General features: G+C 35.2%; 1 long non-coding RNA gene across 1 annotated transcript in view; it reads right to left on the bottom strand.

Annotated features, from left to right (window-relative positions):
* The window catches only part of LOC114026675, a 64,185-nt gene extending 53,254 nt beyond the window's left edge, over positions 1-10,931 (bottom strand). Inside the window, exons 1-2 of the long non-coding RNA XR_003567144.1 lie at positions 10,726-10,931; positions 2,023-2,086 (exon numbers count right to left, since the gene is read on the bottom strand). This is a non-coding gene — a long non-coding RNA (uncharacterized LOC114026675). The remainder of the gene's footprint in view (positions 1-2,022; positions 2,087-10,725) is intronic.
* Between the last annotated feature and the right edge of the window lie 15,089 nt (positions 10,932-26,020).

The raw sequence follows: 26,020 nt of genomic DNA, 5'->3' as shown, positions 1-26,020 counted from the left end.
TTCTAACACTTATATCAATCAGTAAGCATTTATTAAGTACAAGCAGCTAGGTGTTTCAGTGGATAGAACTCTGAGCCTGGAGCCAAGAAGATCCGAGTTCAAATCCAGCCTCAGACACTTACTAGCTGTATGACCCTGGGCAAGTGACTTAATCTCTGTTTGCCTTAATCCACTGGAGAAAGAAATGACAAACCACTTTAGTATCTGTGCCAAGAAAACCCCATGGACAGTATTGGCGGACATAACTGAACAACAACATATACCAAGCTAGGCCCAAAGACACTGTACTAATTATTATAATGCTAAAATACTAATAAATTTTTCACTCCAGGAAGTAAAATGAATTAGTTTAGTGAGATTCTGACAACATCCCTTTTAGTTATATTTGACCTTTGGGGTTAGGGAAGGTAAAAAAAAAAAATTACCAGGGAAACTTACAGATTTTTGAAAGCAAACAGCCTAAGGAATTATTCATGGGCCTGCAAAACTGACCCCCAGTGCTTCATAATGTAGCTTGCCCCACCCGAGCTTCTGATTTCCTTAATATCAGTCCATGGTGGCAGGCTCATGGAAGGGAAATTTCAATGAGTCAAAAACATTCTATCTCCTCTTGACCTACTAGGTACTAAGTGTTAAGAGGGAAGTAATATGCTCTCATAGGCTCTCATAGTTACATGAATAGGGGCTTAGTCCCAGGATTTTGAGATGTTGTTTGAAAAATATTAAAAAAGTCTCTTGCCCAAAAATATCTTTCCTGCTGACCTGACATGGTGGCTGAAATTTCTACTGTTATTATTATCCCCCCTCTCTCAGGGGCTTATACTGTATTGAAAAGGATCCAACATGGGGCAGCTAAGTAGCACTGAAGATAAGAGCACCTGCCCTGGAGTCAGGAGGACCTGAGTTCAAATTTGACTTTTAGACACTTGGCACATATTAACTTTGTGACCCTGGGCAAGTCGCTTAACCCCTATTACAAAGAAGAAGAATTTTTTCTCATTTTTTCTACCATCTGTCCAGATTGGCATCATTCCATTAATCACTCCTTTTTGGGCCTAGTCACTCAGCCAGTTCTGAGTGCTATCTCCCAGCCCATATCTTGCTTTCTTGTCCGCAAGGCTAATCTGAGACACTTTGCCAAATGTCTTGCTGAAATCCAAATAGAATTGAAATATGATCTATCAGTCCTGATCTATCAGTCTGATAACCTCCTCAAAAAAGAGAATGCATTTATTCCAACATGATGTGCTATTTTTTGTGTCCCATATTGATTTGTAATGATCATTGCGTTGCCTTCTAAATGTTCAGCATTTCTGAGTACTATCCCTTCAATTAAAGCATTTTAGAATTTTGCTGAGGATTCAAACAAGTTTGGCTATAATTTGCACAATCAACCTTCTTCTTCCCCTTTTTGAAAATCTAGACAATGTTGGCCCATTTATAATCCTGAAGCACCTCCATACATTGTGATTTTTCAAAGATCATCAATGGTGCCTCAACACAGATCTGAAATCATATTAAATATATTGGATTACAGTTCATGTTGGATTGGTAACTTGAAGCAAATGTGGAATGATGAATGGAAAAAGCCTTGGATTTGGCCTTAAAAGGACTGGGCTTGCATTCTGACCACTATAAACAAACCATTTCACTTCACTGAGTCTCTGTTTCTTTATCTGTAAAATGGGGGTAATGATACTGGCAGTACCTCCCTAACAGGATTATTGTGAGGATCAAATCAGATGATATATGTGAAGCATTTTCTATGAAAATGACAGCTATTATTTAACTCACTGAGGGCACTTAGGCAATCTCACTATTTTCTAATTTATTTTTCTTTTCTATTCTGTTAACCATGTTTGTTCTAACACAGCTCTTCATGATTTTTCCAAGATCCCTGATAGCAGCTCAGCAATTTTATCTACCTGTTCTTTTCTGTACTTTGGGATATAGCTTGCCTGGGACTAACTTCTTAAACATTATGAGGATATCAAAGTATTCTTTTCCTATTATTTCACTTACCTGGAGATTTTATTCTCTGTTAATCATTTTAGTTCTGTTCTCCAAGGTCTGAAAATCATTCTCCCTGACAAAAGAAATAGTAAAAACAAATTGAATAGTTCTACCTTCTCAACTTTTATCTTTCCACCCATATCATGCAACAGTCATCCCTTCTTTGATCCTCCCTCTTACCCTAAACACAAAAGCCAGACATGAACCTTTGTGTTGACCCTAAGGTCTGTTGCCAATCTCAGTTAATTCTGAACTTTAACACTCCTGGCACTATCTACTTACAGGATCACAACACTGTGAATTCATCCTCGGTCACCTTGACTTGTTTCTGTACATTAAAAAAATTCTAATAGATTGAATTAAACTTGATTGGTGATAAGTTAAAATGTGATAGGTAAATTCCATATGTATCAAAATTGGTCTTTCTATACAGCCTGTCATTTTATCCTATATAATAAATGTTTATGATTACATTTTTAGAATTCCTTTCCTGATGTCTTCCTTTCCTTAGTCGGCCAACTTCCCCTGTAGAATCTTAGGCCATGGGAAATTAATACACTATTGATTGAGCTGTGAATTGACCTAATTGTTCTACTTTGGGGTTTAGGAAACATTTTGGAATTATGCAAGAAGAATCATTAAACTCTAAATACATTTTGACCCAGCATTCCTAATACTGTGCTTATAGCCCAAAGAAGTAATTAATATACAGAGAGGTCCCATTTACAACAAAATATTATTAGAATCACTCTTAGTGATAGCTAAAAGCTAAAATGTAATAGGTGTTCATTGAATGGACAATGTTTGAAGAAATTATTTTAAATGAAAGTAATGTTATTTTACTACCAGGAATGACAAATGTAAGGATTTTAGGCATACATTAAATATGTATATTAATTGGTGTGGAGTAAAAAAATCAGAAAAATATATAAACCTGTGTCTGTGTCGATATAGTTATATGTATATATGTATATATGTATATACAGTTATCCCTTCCACATTGTAATTTTCCCTATTACGGTTTTTCTATATCATGGGTTGGTATAAGAAATTAAATAGGAATTTGGGGGGAGTTTTGTGGAAGCTGCAGAGGGTGCAGAAAAAGTTTAGGAACTCAGAAATGCATAAAATATATGTACAGTATTATATAATATAGCCTTTGACCAAATACTTAGCCCAAATTTTACAATAAAGTACTGTAAACACCCCATAAGAGAATAAGAAAAAGAAAAAAAAAAGTCAGACTTCTCTGGTACAAAGGAAGAGTCAAAAAATATTAAGTGGATTTTCCAGATTGCAGGGGCACTGCACCCCTAACCCACCCTTTATGGAAGGGATAACTGTACATCCGTACACACATGCATACATACATGTTTCTAGATTTATGTAGTCATAGATATATAGAGACATAAAGACATATACATATCTTCATACATATATACACAAGCATATACATATATTTAATACATATCCACATACAATTAATGACTACAATGATATAAACAAAAATAACAGCAAAATTCAGCTGAAATCAAATTAATTTCAATGGTCAAACTTAGTCTCAGATAACAGATCATGAAACACTCTTCCTGTCAGTAGACAGAATTGTATACATTGTCATCTATAGTTGCTGTACTGGTTGGGTTTTGCTTAATGGTCTTTTTTTGTTATAAGTGAGTATTTGGAGATGGTATTTTAAGAAATAACTATAGTGTAAAAACATAGGATATCATTAAAGCTTATTTTTTAAAAAATGCATGGCTTTTGGCCATCTACCCTTTTACAGAATCCTTTGAAATCTGTTTTCCCAATATCTAAGGTGCACATCTGACTATGCTTGACTTATTTTTTCTATCATAGATTCTAAAGTAGACTGGTTCCTTTCCTCCATATTTATTACTTTCGTAATTTTAAAGTCAATTGAAAATCTATTATATCTGAAATACTTTTTCCAATCCAATCCAACAGGCATTTATTAAAGCATTTACTATGTGCAAGGTACTGTGCTAAACGCAGGGTACACAAAAGCAAAACAAACAAAATAAAACAGTTTTAACCTTCAAGAAGTTTATAGGCTACTGAAGTATAACCATATGCAAACAGAGTCAGCCCAAATATATGATAAATTGGAGAGGAAGGAGAGAGTACTAACAGTGAAGGAAATCAGGAAAGACTTCCTTTAGAAGATGGCACATGGGATGAACCTTAAAGGAAGCAAGAATTCTAAGAGGTAGAAGTGAGGGGAGAACTGCATCACCAGGGGCACCAAACAAGGGACAATACCTTTGAACTTCAGTTTTCTCATCTACAAAATTGGATTAGTAATACCTTTAATCATTGTGAAACTTACAGGGATGTGTGAAGACACAAGGAAATAATAAATGTAAATCACTTTGAAATTTTTAAAATGCTAAATAAATGTCAGTGATTATTATTATGAGACTCATTTTTTTTTACTAGTTTCAATGATATTCAGTCAGTCTTTTTTACAGTTGTGTCTGACTCTTTCTCATCCCATTTGGGGTTTTCTTGGCAAAAATAGTGAAGTGGTTTACCATTTCCTTCTCCAGCTCATTTTACAGATGAGGAAACTGAGGCAAACAGGGTGAAGTGACTTGCCTAGGGTCACACAGCTAGTAAATGTTTGAGGCTGGATTTGAACTCAGAAAGATGAGTCTTCCTGACTCCAGGCACAGCACTCTATCCGCTGTGCTACCTAGCTGCCTCTTCAAATGATGTCCAAGGATCAAATATTCTTTCTTTCATTAAGATATTTAGCTTGCTCTATGTGTTACCCATCCTCTCAGCCCTTCAGTGAATTCTCTTACTGAATATTATCTCCTGGGTATCTGTTCTTCTTCCTATGTCTTACTTCCTACCTTCTATAGAATCTTATTTCTTAAAAACCTAGATAATTCTTGTCTTCCCACTCCATTTTCATTTTAAGCCTCTTTTGTTCAGTTCTAAAAGTCACTAGACAAATACGTTCTTAAGTGCACCATCCCTGCCTGGCTTCAAGTCTATTATTCTTTTCTTAAGCTCCAGTCTAAAAATTCAGATCCCATCTTCTGACACCATCTTCTTCATCAGCTAGTCACTCTCCATATCCTTTATCTTCTAAAGCCCCTATTTTTAGCCAGGAGCAGTGAAGAAAATGCCACCTAGAGCCCATATCATCTTTAATTTCCCATCCTGGATTTCATAAAATCTAGAAATACTCTCTAAGTCCTTTCTGTTATTATTTATTCCTACATGAATCACCAGAACCAGTGGTCATCAAGTTCGACAAGTCAAGGGAAGCTTTTCCATATTTCCATTCGTATTCCTAATTGGTCATTTCCAGTTGACACATGGCCACCTCAGCAGAAAGTCACCCACTACCAAGACTTGTATCTTTTTCATATGGCTACTAATAAATGCCTTCTCTCATGGTACCACATGTGGATCTTCATCAGCGTTCTATAAAACAAAGCAAACTGCCTCCTTTCCAGAAAACCCAGTTCTACATACTGCAGTTATCCCTTCCATATCACGAGGGGCTAGGCATGCATCACCCCCAAAATCTGTAAAGTCTGTATAAAATTTTTTGGCCCTACTTTCATACCAGAGAAGAAGTCTGAATTTTTTTCTTTTTCTTTTCTAGGGTTATTTGCAGTATCTTATGGTAAAATTTGGGTTAAGTATTTGGTCATAGGTTCTGTGTCATCTGCTGGCCTTCACGGGCTGTCTGTGGCTTCTGCAAAACTCCAAAAAATCCCCATTTAATTTCTTATGCCTACCCATGATATATCAAAACTGTGATGGGGAAGTCGCAATGTAGAAGGGATAACCTATTTCATAACTCAAAAGATTCCATGGTCCTTCCCTTCCTTCTCTGTGTCAGATTCTGATGATATGAATCAGGATTCCTCTTTCTCCTCACTCTATTCTTCTTTGTTTTCTTTCAAAGAACTCCATTTTCCCTAATAAATCGAAAATTAGACATCCCATCAACCCTTTAAACTTTTTCTGTGACAGGGAAAAAAAGCTGCATTTTGTAAATGTGTAATTGTTAATTAATCACTAAGGTTTCTGAAAACCACTGGAACATTCCCTTCCCCCTCCATACCTGCTCAAATGTCAATCTTCGGTTCACGGCAGCTCTTGCTACCAATGTTCATAGTGAACTGCCATGGAAAGCTGTTCATTTGCTGCACCTGTTCATTTTTCTACAGGCATTTTTTTTTTTTATTTGCCAAGACTCCTGAGTAAGCTTTTAGAGCAGGATTTCCTGCCTTTGCTATCTGGGGGTTGCTTGCCCAGGTGTTTATGATCAGCAGTTAGCAGATTCCTACCAACACCATAATGCAAACAGTAACTCTGATCATCTGGTATATCCTCAAAGGCATTCTAAAGAAAATAGCTCTTTCTTGTCCCTTCTTTTGTCCTTTCCTCTCTCACCTACTGGTCAGACAGATACTGTCTCCTTGCCTCTTTATTATACCACCATCTTCTATATACCATGAAGAACTTTTGACTCTAATTTAAGAGAATCAGGACAAGTTATAAAGGATTTCTTTTTTTTTTTTTTAGTCAGAAATGTAATTTCATTGGTTCAGGGAGCTTCTGGTGAGGAAACTTTATAAATACAGATAAACAGTTGTTCTGCAGCTCATACTCTTAGTAAATTATACAGGATCACACAGCCACTATGTGTTCGGGCTAGAACTCGGACCCAGGTCCTCTTGACTCTGAGGCCAGCCTTCTGTCCACTACCCAATGCTACTTTTAAAAAAGGAATGTTATTTTTAATAAGTAAACAAGCATTTATTAAGGGCTATGTGCCAGGCACTGTGCTGAACACTATTATTTATGCCTGGGATTTAAAGGTAACTCAACTCTCAGGGGGAAATAATTTTATTGTGTGTATGTATATATGTATATATGTGTGTATATGTGCATATACATATACACACATATATATGTAATATTAATCATCAAAGATAAAACTTTCCAAAATGACATAATTATATCAATAGATACAGAAAACAGCTTTTGACAAAGTATAGCACATTTCTGCTAAAAAAAATCCTACAAAGCATAAGCATAGAAGGATCTTTATAAAAAATATGATATTAGTATCTATCTAAAACTAAGAGCTAGCATTGCATGCAATAGGGAAGCACTAGAACCTTCCTTAGGAAACAGAAGAATAGAGATATCAGCAAACACTACAAATCAGGTCTTGGTTTATTATTTTGTTACTTGCCTATACTTGGAGAAAATGTTAATATTGCAGATTAAATTTAAAAGTATGTTATACAGACAATTTTAGGAGAACTTGTTGTTAAATATATATTAACACACACTTAATCCCATTCCTTATTAGAATATAGTTCTAAAAATGTTAGAAAGAGCAATAAAACTAAAGAATAAAATTAAAGTATAAAGTTAATAAAGAAGAATCAAATCGATCCTCTGTGCTGGTGACATGAGGATTTCTGAGGCCCACAAAAGTTTATTTTGAAGTTTATTAAGAAAGTCCTAGGAAATCAGCAAAGAAAAAATTGAGATAATAGCTTTAGCAAAGTAGAAGTTTACAAAATGGAACTGCAGAAATCAACAGCATTTCCATATTGCAATAGTAAAATTCAGGAGGGAATAATAGAAAAGGAAGTTCTATTCAAAAAACTTTAAAAATTCATAAAATATATAAAAGTTAATCTACCAAAGCAAATTCAATACCTACATAGATACAATTATAAAACACTATTTAAAGAAATGAAGTACAATTGGAAGTATTTCCAATGCTCCTGGCTGGACCATGCCAATATAATAAAAATGACAATACTACTTAAATGAATTTATAGATTAAATGCTATGCCAATAAAACTACTAACGTGATACTTTGCAGAGCTAGATAATAAAATAACAAAATTCATTTGGATGAACAAAAACTCTAGAACTTAAAGGAGAATAATGAAAAAAAATTAGGAATGAAGAGCACTTTCAGATCTTAAACTATAGTATAAAGTACTAATTACCACAATTATTTGGTACTGGTTAAAAAATTAAAAAGTAGATCAATATAATATGTGGTGCAATAGATAGAGCATTAGGGCTGGAATAAGAAAGACCTAAGTTTGAATCCTAACTCAGACCACATACTAGGTATGTGATTCTGGGGGCAAATCACTTAACTTTTCTGAGCTTTAGTTTCTTCTGCATCCAGAGAAAGAACTGACAAATAGAAGTATGTATAGAATGATTTTACAGACATACACATATGCACATATATATGTGTATACACACACACACACACACACACACACACATTTGTGTCCAATGGTAGCCATTGGAGAGTGGGGGAGAAGGAAGGGAAAAAAGGAAAGTTATTTTATTATATATTTGAAAGGAATAGCAAGTTGTACATAACAGACTTGCAGTTTCATGTGAATTCATTTTTTTTGTTCTACTATATTACAGAAATGCTTGTTTTATTTCATAAATTAAAAATAGGGTAACTAAAATAAAAAAAAAGAAAAAGAAAGGTTTGGATTTGATGACCTCTAAGGTCCCTTCCAGTACTAAATCCATGATTCTGTGAATAGATTAGACAAGGAAGAATAATAAATAATTGAACTCAGTAATATAATGTTGGATAAATTCCAAAACATAAATGACGTAGGAAAGAACTTCCTATTTAATAAGAATTTCTGGGAAAAATAGAAGGCAATCTGGCACAAATTAGGTTTAGATAATCATCTTCTACTGTATACCACAACAAACTAAAACCAGATATGTAATCTGAATAGTTTAGATTACACCATAAAAAAAAATTAGAAAAGAACCAAATCAGGTACTTTTTATAGCTATAGCTACAGGGCAAATTCTTAACCTAAAAAGGGATAAAGGTAATGATAAAAGATAAAGAGATCATTTTTATTATGTAAAATCGAAAAGTTTGTGCATTAATGAAATTAATGTAACCAAGAATGGAAGTGGTTGATCAGGAAAAATTTGTATCATGTATCTTTAAACAAGGTTTAATACATGAATGCAATGGAATATGACTTTGCTAATAATAAAAAAGTATGAATATGATGAATAAAGAGAAGCATGGGACATCACAAACTGATACAAAGTGAAGTGAGCAGAACTAAGAAAACAATATACACAATGAATATGACAACATAAATGGAAACAACAACAGCAATAAAACAACTAAAGCTGAACTGTTCAAAAATTATAATGACCAACCTTAGCCCTGAAGAAGAGATATGAGATAATAACTTCCCCTACTTCCTTGCAAAAATGGGAAATTCAGTATAGAACATTGTCTATAACATGAATACTTTTTGATAATTACATGTTGGCTAGTTTTGCTGAATTTTATTCCTTTTTTTATTCTTAATATTATAAGGATAGTTGGAGGAGGGATACATTGGAAAATAACAATAAAAAATTTGTTTTAAAAAACACCTTTAAAAAATTAAAAATGTTTTAAAAAACATTTCTTAAAAAATAGTATCACCTATTTCCTAAAATTCTCAATCTATATTTTTTCTCTTTCATAGTCAAACTCTTAGAAAATGAAAACTCTTAGAAAACTCTTATACTCATTGCCTCACTTTTCCAGCTCCCATTTGATTCTTAAAACTTCAAATTTTAGCTTCTGACCTAGTCACTTAACTGAAACTATTCTTTCCAAGGTCATCCATCAATGATCTTTTTATTGCTAAACTAAATGTACTTCCTATCAAGATGGCTGCCAAAAAGGAAGGCAGACCACCAAGCTCCCACATAATTAGTCAAGCAAAAACCTGACATTTTCACCAGACCTGATAAAGATCAAGATATCCAATGAGAAACTATAGTAAGTGCTTTTTACAACAATATTGCAAAAAAGTTATCTAGAAGCCCACAGATAAAAGGAATAGGGCCTCTTCATCAAAGTCAGCAATGGCATGTCGTAACCTCCCACTACATCAGAGATTGACAGAGATGCATGAAATTTGCAAGGCTCTATGTCCAGAGCCTGCTGGAGTGGAAGGACCCCTGAGGAAAATCTACCTTACATATGGTTCATATCTAGAGCATCCCTAGAAGGAAATAACAGGGTACAAGTACGCAGTACACAAAACGGGTGCCAGGTATAGGACAGCAATTTATTTCTTCTACCACAGAAAATGATAAAAACACAAATGACTCCAAGATGTACATTAACAAATACAGAAAATCATAAAACAGTAACTCATAACATTCACTGTGCTTTCCTGACAGGCAAAAGCAACTTTGTGAGACTGCTGAACAAATATTTCACATTCATCTCAGATCTACACTGTCAGAGCAATTCACAAGGTCCAAATCTCATGATCAGCCTATGCATGACTTGGGCTTGTTTTGGTCCTTTCATTACAGAATCCTCCTGAAAGCGGTGTTCTTTTCCTCCAAGAAGTGGTCCTGTTTTAGGAATTCTCTCCTGCTGGACATCTGACACCCAAACCCATAGCTCCTAAACTCTTAAATTCACAAAGTTGACACCAGTGCTGGCAACATCCTTTTCTCAAAGGATTGAGGCTGCTGATTGCTAGCCTATTCTTATTTAAGGAAATAGAAAGCTAAATGTGACCAGAGATTCAGGATCCCCAGGCAAGCACGTGGTTCTGTTGACATGTGCTTGTAGTTGACATTGCCACATGGGGGAGGGGAAGGGAAAAACCCCCAACTTACCCCATTGGATGTCCAAGGTGGAGAAAGCACTGGTTGCATCCTAGAAGAGGGAGAGCCAAAAAAAGAATAAGGAGTTATTTCCAACTCTCTTATAGAACACTAAAGTGGTAGGTTCCTACTGACTCAGTTGTCAATCATCTTTGACATAACCCTCTATTCTTGAGGAAACATGAGGACTGGTCAGTTGCTTCATCATCCCAAAGAACATGTCCTTCAGTTCTAAGCCAGAGCACAGGTCTACCACCATAGGTAATTCCTCTTTCTGACAAAGGTCTATTATGCTCTGTAATTTCACCAAAGCGATTCAGGTACTCAGTTATCAATTTCCCTAATCAGTTCCCCTCCCACTGCTCTAGAATATGACTCTTTAAAAAAAGAAGTATGATTCATTCCAAATGTACCAGAACATACACTGTTTTGAATTGTCTGATGGCAAAATGAGAGTGCATAGAGGGAGGAAGGAGGAGGATCTGTTTTCCATAAACCTTCTTTTTCCTTTGCAATAATAAACACTTCAAATCAGTATATGAACAATTTGTTTTTCAAAATATATATAGAAATGACTATTTACATTTTCTGGGATTCAAGATACAGGAAATCTTGAGTTATTTTTAAAGCTCAATCCCTTGTTATAAAGTTGATAAACCAAAATCCAGGGAGAAATTAAAGCAACTTGCCCAGTTAACAGAGTCTGAGAAGGGAAGAGTCAATTCTGGGACCTAGGTTTCTTGCCTCCTGATACAGTGCCCATTCTATTATAACTAGCCATCAGCTGTATTATTCTATTATAACTAGCCATCAGCTGTATTATTAGGCTTGGAAAATCCCAAATACTTTCAGCTTTATTTTGCATCTGGTCACTGTTGAATTTATATTCTTTCCATCATGAAAATATTATTGTTTTGTTATCCTAATTCTTGTCATTGATTATCCAATCTGCATTGAAAGCATGTGGATCAAGACATATGTGTTATATCTAACACTTCTCAGAAACAAACAAACAAACAGGTAATCAGGTAGTACAGTTCTGACTTGGAGTCAGGAAGACTTGAGTTCCAATCCTGCTCCTTGGATGTTTGGAGGTTTGGAGTTTTAGTCTTTGTTGTGTAATCCTGGACAAGTTGTTTTATCTCTGTCAGCCTCAGATTACTCATCTGTAAAATGGAGATAATAATGACATCCCTTCCACAGGGTTGTTCTGAGAATCAAATGAGATTACATATGTAAAGCACTTTGCAAAACTTAAAGTGCTTAATAAAAACTAGCTATTAATGTTGTTGCAATCGTTATTACTAGTAAACAAGGATTTCACTCAAAGGAAGTGTTTGCTGCTCTGAGCAAAAGAAAGTTTCCTTAAAAAACAAATATGAAGGAGAAAATGAGAAGGTGGTACAGTGGATGGAGCTCTGCAGCAAGCGTCAGGAATACTTGAGTTCAAATCTGGCCTCAGACATTTATAATATGATCATGAGCAACTCCCTAAGCTCTGTCTACCTCGGTTTCCTCTTCTGCAAAATGAGGACGCTAATAGCACCTACCTCCCAGGAAGGTGAAGATAAGGTGTTTGTGAAGATAAGATGACATAATATTTGTAAATCATTTTGCAAACCTTAAAATATTATGTATGAGCTAGCTGTTATTTGTATTATTACCATTATTATCAAACTCTAAAGAACATCAGATACAACCTTGGAATGAAAGTCATAATGAAGGAGGTAATCCATAGAAGAAAATAGTTAGGAAGGGGAATGGGAAGAATATGCATCAGATCTCTACACTTCAATGAATAATAATGGATAATGTCCAATGGATAATAATAATAATAATTATTATTATTATTGATCATTATATAATTATCTAATTTATAATAAAAAAGTAAAATTTTAAATATTAATGAAAGTAGGCAAAGACTACTTAATAGTTTACATGTACATGTATATGTATGTGTGTTTATGTGTAATATGCACGTGTTTATATGTATATAGCTCATTTGTACATAATTGCATGTTGTCTCCCCCTTTAGATTGTGAGCTCCTTGAGGACAGGTACTGTCTTTTGCCTTTCTTTATAACCCCAATACTTAGCACAGTGCTTAGCACATTAAAAAAAAAGAAAACACTTAAATGCTTACTGACTGACTGAGGTAGAATTTTCATTCCTTTATAAATAGAGCATCTGATAATTTTTTTCTTGTTTTCCTCACAATTTTATCTCTCCATAGGTTGAGGAAGTAACAAGAAGCACTACTGTGGGGGCAGCTAGGAGACGCAGTGGATAGAGCACCGGCCCTAAAGTCAGGAGGACCTGAGTTCAAATCTGACCACAGACCAAATATTTGACAGTTACTAGCTGTGTGAGCCTGGGCAAGTCGCTTAACCCCAATTGCCTAAAATACAAATAAAACAAACAAAAAAAAGAAGCACTACTGTGACTTAATTCTGATAAGTGCAGAGGATCTGGTGAAGTAAAAATGATAGGTGTCTGGAGTGACCAACAGCGTGAAGTCACTGAACACTTAGCCTAGCACAGTGTTCTGCATATCATAGCCACTTAAGAAATGTTTATGGAACTGAATGCTCAGATATATGCCCTCAATTTTAAAATAATTTTTTTAATCCAGCGAAGATACAGATAATGGATCTCTTAACCAGGACCATTAAGAAGGAAGAGAACTAAAGAGGAAGAGGAAAAAATGAAATTCGGACAATGTAATTGCATATAATCTTGACAAAAAAAAAGAGAAATGACATCAAAAGGGACAGATTTGGCCACATGAGGAGCTCTTTGATGAATTCAGATTTTTAAAGGATATGTCCAAAGGGTAGGAAAGCGGACTTTCAAAATAGAGATATTTGGAGTAAGTAAAAGGACAAGGAAAGGGTAGGGTGGCTCTACTATTCCAGGCATATACTGTAACATAAACACATGACAAAGAAAATGCCAAACTACTCAATTCCTTTTTCTTTCTATTTTCTCCATCAATTACAATAATGTTCAATCTGAAATGATGGAACAAACATGGTTTAAAAGAAAAATTAACCCTTATTAATTCATTATTGTTAAGAGGTCTCCAGTGTTAGGCAGCAAGGCTTTGTCCTCAGTCCTGTTCTGTTTAAAATGTTTATAAATGACTTGGATGAAGATACAGGTTGCAAACCTCAACTTTGGTGACCCAAAGCTGGGAAGGATGGTTAATATATTGAGTAATATTGATCTGGAGCCAAAAGATCTCAGCAGGCTGACATGAGGAACTGAAACTAACAAGATTAAGCTACACTTAGGTCATAAAAATCCAATACATCAGTGGGAAAGGCATGGGTAGATAGCAGAACATGTGAAAAACATTTAGTTGTTTCACTGGACTACAAGCTCAATGTGACTCAATCCATTCTGTGTCTGACAGCAAAAGTTAATTATATCTCAGGCTACATTCATAAGAGGATAGTGCCCAGACCACAGGACATAATAAACCTTGTATACTCCATAAGGGGAATAATGTCCCATCTAGAATTCTGTGTTCATTTTGGAGAGGCAATGAAGTCTCATAGTATTGAGAATGAAGAGATCTGGGTTCTTCTCCCCAGGGCTCTTCCTAGTTGAGATCCTGGGTAATACAAATAATCTGTATGTTCCTCAGTGTTTTTATATATATGTTTTATGAATGAAGAGGTCGAACTAGGTACCTTCTTCCAGCCAATGTCTTCCAGCTCTAACATGCCGTATATAGTCTTAGGGATACTTAAAAGCTGGTTCATCCAATAGAGGACACCCAAGATGATAGGAGTCATACAAGGAGAAATGGGAGGAACTAGGGATTAATTTCCCAAAGTATAAGAAGACATTGGAGAAATGGGGAGCATGATAGCTGTTTTCAAATATTTGAAGGGCTACTATGTAGGTGGCACAGTGGATAGAGCGCCAGGCCTGCAGTCAGAAAGACCTGAGTTCAAATCCAACCTCAGGCACTTCTAGCTGTATGACACTGGGCAAGTCACTTAACCCAGTTTGCCTCAGTTTCCTCATTTGTAAAATGCAAACCACTCCGGTACCTTTGCTAAGAAAAGTAGAAAAGTCAGACACAACTGAACAACAACAAAATTATGTAGAAGAGAGAAGGGATATATTCTCCATAGCTCCATAGCTCTACAAAGGAAAACTAAGGCTAAACTAGTAGAAGTTACAAGAATTTTGGTTCAATGTAAGTTAAAGTATTATAAAAGAGCTATTTGAAAATCAAAAGAGCCCAACATGTACAGCAGTTCATTTCCTGTCACTGAAACATGTAGTTTGAGGCTGGCTATATGACCACCTGTAAGAGGTAAGAGGGACTTGAGCATGTGATAGGAGACTAGACAAGCTGACTTTTAAGGTCCTTTCCAACTTAGCAATTCTATTCTTTTTCTATTTCCTTATCCCTTTCTCCTAGGTCCTTGGTTTTTAAAATAAACATTTATTAATCTTTGACTTGTTCAAGATAATGATGTAGATATTGCATTATTTTTAAGAATATATATATATAATCTTCAACTGGAAGAAACCCTAAAGATCACTTAATTCAACTCTCTTATTTTACATATCAGTAAACTGAGGAGGTCCGAGAGAGGATAAGGGACTTACCCAAAGTCATATAGATAGTAAATATGAAAGGTGGGATTTGAACCCAGGCCCTTTGACTCCAGTGCCAATACTTTGCCCATTATACTGTCAAAGAATGAGGAGCTTACAATGAGAAAATGTATCAGATTTAAGAAGTATACAAAGAAAAGCAGAGCACCAAAGAATCCAAGAACCTAAAAAGATGTTGCCCTATGTCTATGAAAAATTGCTTTGCTTCTCCATGCTTTTTCTTACTCTACTCTTTGAAGCACAGTTTTGCCTGCTCAGGGAAATTCTGTAGCTTGTCTGTAAAGGTTTTCTAATTTTCCAACATCACAACCACAGCAGAAGCTGACTTGGGATTTTTCACATTGTATTCTGTGCTTGTCCAATTACAGGCATACCATAAGGGGAAAAAAAAAACACAGAAAATTCAGTATCTCCACAGTGCCCAGGCAGCGAGGCAGAGATCTCAGACTAAAGTACGGCACAATGCTATCTCTGGAAAACTTGAGTACTTTCTGGTAAGCGGGCCATGTTCTGATTCCTGAGAACTCCCTCTGTGCCCTAAATAAGGTCACTGGTTTTAAACAGAACTAAACAAAAATGTGTTACAGGAAGTGAAAATAGTTGTTTTTTCCCGGTGTCAGAGAATCACCCAATTACAGCTGAGTTGTGCTTTGATTAATTGATTCATCATGTCTCCTGTTGAGTAATTTTCTTCACTGAGGGTCTACTGATGTAATTTGCTCACAACTGTCACTGTTTTTCAAGTATGAATGATGCTGCATAATGGGTTCAGGTGCTCAGAGAAATCGACTGTCATAAACAGCTTATATGTCACAATCCAGGGGAATAATGGCATTCAGAAAAGGAAAACAAAACAACTTAAAAGTAGCAACAGAGTGAGGGTGATAGCCATTCTCACTCTTCAGTTAATGTATGATACCCAAAAAGTGCTGATGATTTCCTGTTCACTGGGAGCCCTGAAAGCAGCCTTCCCCACCTAGCTAACCTGAGGCTTAATGAACACATGACAAAGAAAAGAATCCAATCAGATAAACCTCAGAAGCAGTATGAGGGAGGCTGAGGTATCTTGAAAGTGTGCCTATAATTACCACCATATTCCCATATTGTATTGTGATGGTGGGCGAGTTGCATAATTATCACTGATTATAACAAAAACATTAATTTACAATTTGTTGAGGCGTGTGTGTGTGTGAGGCACCAGAGAGACAGCAGTGGGAGAGAAAGCACCAGGGATAGTGGGTTTATAGCAGAGATTAATTAGGCTGCAGGTAAGGCCCTGCAGGTGCACGTAGGAGCAGACACTATGGAAGGCCTGGGCTCTGGGCCTGGAGCAAACGCAGGTGGTAACTGACAGTAGTGAGTTTTGAGCTCATATGATTTAGAATTGACAGAGACCTAGGAAACTTTGAAGTCCAAACCTCCTATTTTATAGAAGAGAAAACTTGAAGCCAGAAAAGCTAAGTGGTTTGCCCTTGGTCTACACAGGTGGGTCTTTACCTTACCTTGATTGATGTAAGTCCATTCTTTTGTAGGTGAGGTGAAGCAGAGTGAGACAGTGTAAAGAGTCAAGCTTTTGAATCCTGACTGTTCCATTAACTACTTTGTGTGGGCCAGTTATTTTACCAACCTGGGTCACAGTTCTAGCATCTGCAAAACAAGAGCATTGGCCCAAATGCATTCCAAGTTCTCTTCCAGCTCCACATCTTTGATCCTCTGACCTGAAGTATGACAGAATTACTGTCATCTTTATCTGGTTAATCTCACTGCCAATTTTTATAAAGTGTAAGTGAATCTTGTTGCAAGTCGATGTCAGACAGATCTTGGATTTTAGAATTAAAACGAAACAGAAGGCCGAGGTAAAGATCTACCAATGTCATAACTCAATGTTTCTACAAACCCACATATCCTCAGCAGGTGGTGGTTCAAAATGTAGAGGGATTTTTTTTTTAAGTAGAAACAGAAAGAAATGAAAAAGAATGAAGCACAGACCAAAGCTTTTCTAAACGAGTTTTCCTAAAGTACAGGTCTGACCATGTCATTCTCCTACCTCCCTTTTGCTTCCAAGGTAAAATATAAACTCAACTGGCATTTAAATTCCTTCCTATCCCAGGCCCAACCCACCTTTCCAATCTTATTAAACAACAACCTCCTTCCATGCACTCTATGGTCCAGTCAAACTAGCTTTATTATTCCTTATGCATGACATTACATTTCCCATCTCCATACCTTTGCACTGGCTGGTTCCCTATGCCTAGAACGCAGTTCCCTTTCATGCCCTGCCTCTTAGGCTGCATACTTTCCTTCAGGACCTTGCTCAAGCACTATTTTCTACATGAAATCTCTCCTGAGCCTCATAGCTGCTAGTAGTGCTTATCCCCTCAAAATTATCTTGTGTTTATTTTGTGCGTGTTTTGTCCATCTCTGTATGTGTACCAGTTGTCTTCACTGAGAGAGAGCAGTAACTTTTTCCCTTATGTGTCTGTATCACCAGCACCCAGCACAGTGCTTGGCATATTGTTCCGTTGTTCAGTTGTTTCAGTCATGTCTGACTCTTTGTAACCTCATTTGGGGTTTTCTTGGCAAAAATACTGGAGTAGTTTACCATTTCCTTCTCTGGCTCATTTTACAGATGAGGAAACTGAAGCAAACAGGGTTAAGTGACTTGCCCAGGGTCACACAGCTAGTAAGTGTCTGGGGCCAGATTTGAATTCAGGTCTTCATGACTCCATTGTACCACCTAGTTGGCACATTATGGGTTCTTAATAAATGCTTTGATTTATTTAATTTTTAATTGATTGTAAATTATTTTGATCTTGAAACTCTACAGTTGTATACTATTAAACCTAGGAGTCCTACACTAAAGAGAAACAAAAGTATTTCCTTATTTGGGGGACTATCTAGCCCTCTTATTGTAACTTCTTTCCTGTCTTTGAACAGCTTATTTCTGTTTGAGACATACTATTGCCTGCTTTCTCCTGAGTTAGCACAAACATGAGCCAACCCGAGCAATGTTTAGAGGAGATTGTCTTGGCCCAGAAAGAGCTTTCTGGAGGAAGGATATTTGAAAGAAAGAACAGGAAAGAGTATAAGGTAGATACTTTTTTTTGGTGAGGTGAAGGTGGGAGAAACTCCATAGAAAAATTCATGGGGATTGAAGTGAGAGAGAGGAATATCTTTGTCTTAGAAATTTATAGTGATAGAAGTTGCAGAAAGCCAGATTTATATTCAGGGTAAAGAAGGTCTTTCTCACAATAAATGTTGTCCCTAAAAGGAATGGGGTAGCTTCAGAAGATAAGGGATCCTTCAACCAAATGCTGGAAGGCCATTTCTTGGGACTGTTACAGAGGAGACTCTTCTTCAGGGACTGGTTGTTTTAGATAGCTTTTGAGCTCCCTTTAAGCTTTGAGACTGGTAGAATTCTGGGAACTTGTGCCATTGCACCTGTTGGACTAGACTTAATGGATTAGTGTCTTTTTAGGGAAATAGTATGTTATGGTACTTGCCAGCAACAAATACACTAAGAAATATAGTCTGTACATACACTGTAAAATACACTAACACACTATTGCCTTAGAAGAAACAGCTAACCAAGACTGATAGGAAATTATAGTTATATATATGGATATATAGATATATTCCTCTCCATTATCTCTCACAGTCATTTGATTACCACCAAGTCTTGTCAATTCTTGTTTGGGTACTTATAGATAGATTCATATATAAATATGTACATATATCACCTACATAGATAATAGATGATAGAGTTGGAGCCAGAAAGGCCCTGAGGGGACATCCAGTTATATAATAATGGAATCATAGAACCCTATGGTTGGAAGGAACCACGCAAGCTATCTTTTCTGATGTATAAAGTTAGTCATTTGACTGCATGGTCTCTCCCAGCATACAAATAGTATAATTTGTAATATATTTAAGGTGATGAAAGAATCCATCTCATTGTGGTATGAAGTTATAGCTTTTTGGATGGCTAGTTGATTTGGCGGAGAAAAATTTGGTTTATCCCTAAACCAAAACTATTCCTACTACTGGGCCTTCCCTGGCACCTGAAATCCTACCATCAGAGATTCATTTACCATACTAGCTATCTGTCACCTTTGAAAACAGAGAGAAGACATCACAGAAACAGGATAAAATACAGGAAAAATTTAATTGTTAGAAGAGAAGGTGGTGGCTAAAGGAAGAGTCCAGAGAGTGGGACAGCAGGGAGAAGAGACCAGATCTCTGTGTGGAGCCAGAAGGAAAATGATGGACCAAGTAAATGCCTTGAAAGTGAAAGGGAATATGTGAAGGGAGAGAAGACCAAGGAGGAGGTCACCATGTCAGTCTTGCCTCAGGTCATTTAGTATTCTCAAATGTCACTGCTAGCACCAATATTATTTATCATACCTTAAAACTTTAAAGATCTTTACTACCTACCTTCTTCACAATTCCTTAAAATCTGCTCCAACCACTCTACCAAATTACCCTCTCAGAGGTCACCAATAGCTAACCTGTTCTAGTAAATTCATCACTAGATCCAATCTTACTCCAGTGTTGGGTTGGTGTTGTTGTTGGGGTTTTTTTTAAAGAATTAATCTGAAAAAGTAGATAGAATGCTGAACTTGATTCAACAAAGTCTGGGTTAGAATCCTGCTTTGATATTTAACTATGTAACTGTATAACTACTGGTGAGTTAGTTAATCTCATTAAGCCACACAGTTTCCTCATCTGTAAAACTGGGTTATCTTAAGGGAGAAAAAAAAAACTCTTGGTATTATCAATCTTTCTCCATTATCTCTCACAGCCATTTGATCACCAAGTCCTCTCAATTCTTGTTTGGGTACTTATAGCTAGATTCATGAAATCATTGGTGCCAGAATATCCTCCACTGGCCCAAAATGCATTGGCTCTTTGTCTTCTTATCCTGTGCAATCTAAGGGAATGTCTCTCTAGATTACCCACCCAAATCCCTAAAGACATTCATCTGCTCCTTTTAACATTCTGTGGGATGGGGGAGGCATCATATGGCTGATCAAGTTTCAAAGCTCCCAGATCAAGGAGAAAGTACTACAAGCAATTAGAGTGAAAAAATTTAAATATTGTAGAGTTACAGTCAAGATAAGACAAGATTTAGCAGCTTCTACATTAAAAGACCAAAGAGCATGGAGCATGATATTCTGAAGAGCAAAGGAATTGGGTTTGCAACCAAGAATAACTTATGCATAAAAACTGAGTGTAATCCTGCAAGAAAAAAATGGATATTTAATGAATTAAAGGACTTTCAGGTACTTTGAGGAAAAGACCAAAACTAAAAAGAAAATATGATTTGCAAGAATCAGGAGAAACATAAGAAGGTAAGAATTAAAGACCAATTACATGGGATTTAATAAGGTCAAAATGTTTGCTTCTTATATGGGAAAACATTATCTGTAACTCTTAAGAATGTTTTCATTATTAGAGTAGTTTGAAAGAGCATAGCATAGATAGAAGGCTTGGGGTTGAGCTGAGTATGGGATGAATCTAAAAAATTAAATTGAGTAGGGAGAGGTAGGAGCAATTATCTCATACAAATGAGGCATGAGTGGGAAAAATGGTTACACTGGAGGGTAGGAGGAGGTAGGGGGTTGGTAAGGCTAGAACTTTTTTTCATCAGAACTGGGTTAAAGAAGGAATGACATATGCATCTAAAAGGGTATAAAAGTTTCCTTAACTTACAGAGAAATAGAAGGGCAAGGGGATAGGAGAGGAGAGGAATTCTTATAATGGTGTACAGATTAAGAAATAGGAAGGCAAGAGGAGAGGATAAGAGAAGGATTCTTAGAAGGGGTACAGATTAGGGAGGTGTGGTCAGAAGAAAAGTAGACATCTGAAGAGGAATAGGGTAAAAAGAGGGGGAGAGAAAAATAAACAGTAAGAAAAAATAGCAATTATAACTTTGAATGTGGATAGGATGGATTCACCCATAAAATAAAAATGAATAGAATGGATTAAAAGCTGGAATCCAATAATATGTCATTTACAAGAAACACATTTAAAATGAGAGATAAACTTAGAGTAAAAATGGAGGGCTGGAATAGAATTTGTTATCCTTCAGCTGATGAAAAAAAGGAGGAGTAGCAATCATGATCTCAGACAAAGTTAAATCTAAAATGGATTTAATTAAAAGAGATAAATAGGGAAACTATGTTATGTTAAAAGGTACCATAAATAATGAAGTAATATAAATACTAAACCTATATTCACCAAATGCTATAACATCCAAATTGTTAAATGAAATACTAAATGCATTACAGGTGGAAATAGATAGAAAAACTATAATAGTGGGGGATTCAACCTTCCTCTCTCAGTACTAGATAAATCTAACCAAAAAACAAATAAGAAAGAAGTCAAGGAGATGAATAGAATCTTAGATGAGCCAGATATGATAGATATCTGGAGAGAACTGAATGGGAATAGAAAGGAATATACCTTTTTCTCAGTGGCACATGGTGCCTTTGGAAAAATTGACTATATATTAGGGCATAAAAACCTTATAGTTAAATGCAAAAAAGCAGAAATAGTAAGTGCATCCTTTTTGAATCATAATATAATAACATTATATTTAGTAAGGGACTACGGAAACACAGATTAAAAATTAATTGGACTCTAAATAATCTAATCCTAAAGAATGAATGGGTTAAAGAACAAGTCATTAAAACAATAATTTTGTTAAAGAGAATGATAATAATGAGATAGCATACCAAAACCTATGAGATGTATAAAAAAGCAGTAGTCAGAGGAAAATTTATATCTCTAAATGCTTACATTAACAAAATAGAGGAAGAGCAGATCAACAAATTGAGTATGCAATTTAAAAAATAGAAAACAAACACAAATTTAAAATATCCAATTAAACACCAAATTGGAAATTCTAAAAATCAAAGGTGAGATTAATAAAATTGAATGTAAAAAACTTCACTGAATTAATTAAACTAGGAGTTAGTTTTATGGGAAAAAAACTTATAAAATAGATAAACTGTTAGTTAACATGATTTTAAAAGAGAAAGAAAACCAAACCTCTACTATCAAAAATGAAAAGGATGAATATACCATTAATGAAGATGAAATCATTGAAACTATAAGAAGTTATTTGCCCAATTACATGCCATTAAATTTAACAATTTAAATGAAATGGAGGAATACTTGCAAAATTGTAAACTGCCTAGATTAACGGAAGAGAAAACAGAGTATCTAAATAAACCTATTTTAGAAAAGAAATTGAACAGGCCATAAATGAGCTTCCTAAGAAAAAATCATCAGGACCAGATGGATTTACAAGTGAATTCTATCAAACATTCAAAGATCAACTAATTCCAATATTAAATAAGTTATTTGGAATAATGGGCAAAGAAGGAATCCTACCAAACTCCTGTTATGAAACAAATATGGCACTAATACCTAAACCAGGAAGAGCAAACACAGAGAAAGAAAATTATACACCAATTTCACTAATAAATATGGAAGCAAAAATCCTAAATAAAATACTAGCTAGGAGAATACAACAATGTGTCATAAAGATTATGCATTGTGACCAAGTGGAATTTACATGAGGAATGCAATGGTTTAACGGAAGGAAAATTATTAACATAATTGATGATATCAATAATAAAAGTAACAAAAATAATATGATTGTATCAATAGATGCAGAAGCTTTTTGCAAAATACAACACTCATTCCTATCAAAAACACTTGAAAGCATAGGTATAAATGGATTTTTCCTTAAAATGACAAGAAGCTTCTACCCAAAACCAACAGCAAACATTATTTGTAACAAGGATAAGCTAGAAATTTTCACAATAAGAATAGAAGTGAAATAAGGATGCCCATTATCACCAATGTTATTCAATATTGTATCAGAAATACTAGCAATTAGAGAAGAAAAAGAAATTGAAGGAATCAAAATGGGCAATAAGGTAATAAAACTACCTATTTTGCAGACAATATAATGATATACTTATTAAATCTTAGAGATTCAACTAAAAAGCTAGTTGAAATAAATTTTAACAAAGTAGCAAGATATAAAGTAAATCCACATAAATCATCAGCATTTCTATATATCACCATCAAAACTCTGCAAGAAAAATAGTAAGAGTTACCCCATTTAAAATAACTGTAAGGGGCAGCTAGGTGGCGCAGTGGATAGTGCATCAGCCCTGAAGTCAGGAGTACTTGAGTTCAAATCTGGCCTCACGCAAACACTTGACACTTACTGGCTGTGTGACCACAGGCAAGTCACTTATCCCCAATTGCCTAAAAAAAAAAACTGTAGATGGTAAAAAGTACCTGGGAGTATATCTGCCAGGTCAAACCCAGGAACCACAAGAATATAACTATAAAACACTTTTTATGCAAATAATTGGAGAAATGTTAATTGTTCATTGTTGAGCAGAGCCAATATATTAAAAATGACAATTCTACCTAAACTAATCCACTTATTCAATGCCATCCCAATGAAATTACCCCCAAAAAGTTATTTCATTGATCTAGAAAAAAATAATAACAAAATTGATTTGGAAGAACAAAAGGTCAAAAATATCAAAGGAATTAATGAAAAAAAGTAAAGAAAGGAGGTTTAGCAGTATCAGATTTTAGAGTGTATCAAAAAGTGCTAATTATCAAAACTATCTGTTATTGGCTAAGAAATAGAAATTTATATCAGTGGAACAGAGTAGATATATAGTACATGTTAGCAAGTGATTATAGTAACCTTGTGTTAAATAAAGATTTAAGTTTTTGAAATAAGAATTCACTATTTGGTAAAAAAAAAAACTTTGGGAAAACTGGAAAGCAGTTTGGCAGAAACTAAATATAGCAAATATCTAATGCCATTTACCAAGATAAGGTAAAAATGGATACATGACCTAGTTATAAAGGGAGACATAACAAGTAAATTAGAAGAACAAGGAACATATTACCTATCAGACTTACATACAAGTGAAGAATTTATGAATAAACAAGACATAGAGAGTGTTGTGAGATGTAAAATGGTTAATTTTTATCACATCAAATTAAAAATGTTTTGTACAAATAAAACTAATATAGCCAAGAAAAAAAGTAGAAAATGGGGATGGGAGTAATAAATAATTTTTCAGATAAAGGTCTCGTGTATAAAATGTATAGAGAACTTTGTCAAATTTATAAGAATATAAATTATTCCCCAACTGATAAATTGTCAAAGGATATGAAGAAGCAGGTTTTGGATGAAGAAATCAAAGCTATATGTAGTCATATTTTTTAAAATGTTCTAAATCCTTATTTAGGAAATGAAAATTAAAACAACTTTGAGATATCATCTCATATCTATCAGACTAACTAAAACGATAGAAAGGGAAAATGACAAATGTTGTAGGGGATGTGGAAAAATTGGGACACTAATACACTGTTAATGGAACTGTGAACTAATCTAACCATTTTGGCGGGTGATCTGGAATTATACCCAAAGAGTTATAAAACTGTGTATACCCTTTGATCAAGCAATAACACTATTAGGTCTATTTCCCAAGGTGACCAGAGAAAAAGGAAAAGAACCTATACATTCTAAAATATTTATACCAACTTTCTTTGTGGTGGCAAAGTACTGAAAATTGAGGGGATACCCATCAATTGGGGAAGTTGTGGTATATGATTGTGATGGAATACTACTGTGCTGTAAGAAATGATGAGCAGGCTGATTTTAGAAAAAACATGGAAAGACTTGCATGAAATAATGAAAGTGAAATGAGTAGAACCAAGAAAATGTTGTATATAATAACAGCAATATTGTTTGAAGAATAACTGTGAAGAAATAAGCTATTCTGAGTATTATAAATATTCAAATCATCTATAAAGGATCTATGAAGGATGGTACTATCTACCTCCAGAGAAAGAATTTATAAATAGAAGTATGAATAGTATGGTTTTACAGATGTACATATCTATGTCAAATGAAATGGTGGCCTTCTCTAGTGAAGGGTGAAGAGGGAGGGGGACAGTTCAGAACTTAAAATATAACCCTAAAAATTTTATTTTAATTTGAAAAATAAACCTCCAAAATAAGACATGGAACTATTACCTCCAGCTCCCCACCCCCAACCAGAAGCTCTGCTAACACCTACAAAATAGAACAAGTCAGGAAAGTATAGGAGAGTTATGCAATTAAGGATTCTTTCCACTAGCATCTATTGTAAAAGCAAAAAAGAAAAATTCTGTGAAGAATTTGACAAATACTTTGACTTTTGGTGATGTAAATGAGTCAGTGGATTCAAGGGAGAAATGGTTAAAAAAAATATGTTGGAAAATATAGCCAGGATAAACAAAAATAAAGAGGTAAGAACTTACAGATTATTCAGAAGGTTCATGCTTGCACATCATGAATGGTTTCTTCAAGAAGAACATCAGTGGGCACCGGAGAGAGTAAGCATCAAACCCTTCAGAAACAATGAAATTAACTTTATCTCCTCAGAGAGGAAGTTAACATTTACTGATGGAGCAATTATTTCAGAAAATAGATGTTTACGTACAGTTATCACACTGGTTAGTGCAACAGTCTAAATCAATACCAAACTAGAAGAAAGGGTGTTAAAAAGAAAACATTGCTTGTAATTAAAGCAATTTCAGCTGGATGCCTTTAAACCGAGTACTTGGATTCACCTGC

This window comes from Vombatus ursinus, unplaced genomic scaffold (genome assembly GCF_900497805.2).
Source record: "Vombatus ursinus unplaced genomic scaffold, bare-nosed wombat genome assembly UNPS02000577.1, whole genome shotgun sequence".
Classification (NCBI taxonomy): Eukaryota; Metazoa; Chordata; class Mammalia; order Diprotodontia; family Vombatidae; genus Vombatus; species Vombatus ursinus.
The sequence above is the reverse complement of the archived record's forward strand: the minus strand, read 5'-3'. Positions and strand labels throughout refer to the sequence as shown.